This window comes from Otolemur garnettii, unplaced genomic scaffold (assembly GCF_000181295.1).
Source record: "Otolemur garnettii isolate 467f Iridium unplaced genomic scaffold, OtoGar3 scaffold00003, whole genome shotgun sequence".
In the NCBI taxonomy this organism is placed as follows: domain Eukaryota; kingdom Metazoa; phylum Chordata; class Mammalia; order Primates; family Galagidae; genus Otolemur; species Otolemur garnettii.
In genome coordinates, this window is record NW_003852398.1 from 38,318,756 (window position 1) to 38,321,017 (window position 2,262).

Here is a 2,262-nt window from a genome sequence, read left to right on the forward strand (position 1 = left end):
CTATTGTTAGAGTCTGGTCTCGTAACTTAGGCGGGCCCAGGCTGGGGATTCGAACCCGCCACCTTAGGTGTATGTGGCTGGCGCCTTAGCCGCTTGAGCCACAGGCGCCGAGCCAGTACAAATGGTATTGATTGCTCTTTTCCTGTTTATCCTAACTAAAATTTGCAGCATGGTATTTTAGTTGTTAATAGTTTTTCAGTACACAGATTGCCTTTCATTGAATTTCAATGATTTACTGACTACTTTCTCAAGAGGCTCTTGAGAAAGCAAAGAAATAACACTCTGGATCAGAGGTGGGCAACACCAAAAATCTAAATTTCCACTTGAAACGTGAATTCAGTTCTTGCTATATAACCTTGGTAAGTAAAACTTGTTTCATTTTCCTGTGATGTGAACATGATGTAATTGCTTAGGTCCTTTCCAGTTTGATAGTGTTGTTATTTAGTCACATCTGGTAATTAGTAACTGCCTGCAGGACAGATTCATTCTTAGATTAGTTCTTGTGACTCATACAACAAAAATTTATGGAGCATTACTTAAATAAAGACCAACCTCTACTCTTAAGGTACCCACAGTTGAGTTGGGGCAGTGGGAAATTATTTATTTATTTATTTATTTTTGTAGAGACAGAGTCTCTCTCTATTGCCCTCAGTAGAGTGCCATGGAGTCAAACAGCTCACAGCAACCTCCAACTCCTGGGTTTAGGCGAGTCTCTTGCCTCAGCCTCCTGAGTAGCTAGGACTACAGACACCCGCCACAATGCCAGGGTATTTTTTTTGTTGTTGTAATTTGGCCAGCAACCTCCAACTCCTGGGTTTAGGCGAGTCTCTTGCCTCAGCCTCCTGAGTAGCTGGGACTACAGACACCCGCCACAATGCCAGGGTATTTTTTTTGTTGTTGTAATTTGGCCAGTTGTAATTTGAACCCACCACCATCGGTATATGGGGCTGGGGCCCTACCCACTAAGCCACGGGTGCCACCTGGGGCAGTGGGAATTTAAACAAATAACTCATTTTAGAAATACATATGAGCAGTAATGACTTTCTCTCCGGGTCAAGGAAAATGTGACAGGAGAGACTGTTGGACTAATACTGACATTTGGACTAGGTGGATGAGGTGGCAAGGGGGCATTCTATAGCTTATACTAGAATGCAGAGCATAATTCATTGGACTCCTTACAGTGTTTTTTTTCATAGGTTGCTAGGTCACAACAACCTAAAAAGCACGTCATTTTTATTTTATTAGTTTGCATTATTTTGTAATTCATGATTTTTGTTCAGTATTAATAACAGAATCATCAGCTCATGGGAAGCAAAACTTAAAAGTATTAAATGATAAATACACCAAGTCGATTGTAATCTTAAATGGGAAATGGTAATCACTGTCAATTACGAATCTTTACAAAAGGAGTATAATTCATATTTTGGAGGCCTTTGTTAAGCTATACTTAGTCATATGTTCACCAGTTTTATTTTATTTTATTTTTGTTTTAAAGAGTCTCACTATGTGGTCCTGGGTAGAGTGCCATGGCGTCTCAGCTCACAGCAACCTCAAACTCTTGGGCTTAAGTGATTCTTTTGCCTCAGCCTCGTAAATAGCTGGGGCTGCAGGTGCCTGCTGTAACACCCAGCTGTTTTTTGGTTGCAGTTGTCATTGTTTAGCAGGCCGGGGTTGGATTCAAACCCACCAGCTCCTGTGTATGTTGCTGGTGCCCTAGCTGCTGAGCTACAGGTGCCGAGCCATGTTCACCATTCTTGCATTTGTCTTCCCCATATTTTGACTTAATAGCTGTTTTTGAAATTTAACTTTATTAGAGAATAACTTATGCAGTAATTGCATTAGTTTCTCATGAAAAACTGGATGCTGTAATTAAAAGGGTATATATGCCATAAATTTTGGCTTAAAAAATTTTAACAGTTGTAAAATTGGGGGTAGGCAGGATAGTTTGAAAAATAATAAATGGGTATGGAATTATTAGGCTTAAATTGAATTTGAGTTTAGCTCATTGTGGGTGTTCTTCATGCTTAAATTTAGTCTTTTCATTAAATACAATGCGTGGAAATATTTTACTCGGGAAGTAGAATTTATTGCTCATTCCAAAGAATGACGTGGGTCGGTTTTGGATAAATTGGCCTCTGACATTAGAACTTGCTTTTGGGTGAACTCCGTATTCTTAAATGAGAATGTAAGGGTTATAAGGTAATATAAAAAGGAGATATTTGCAAGCTGCTATTTTAAAAAGCATTCCAAACTAGGAAGGCT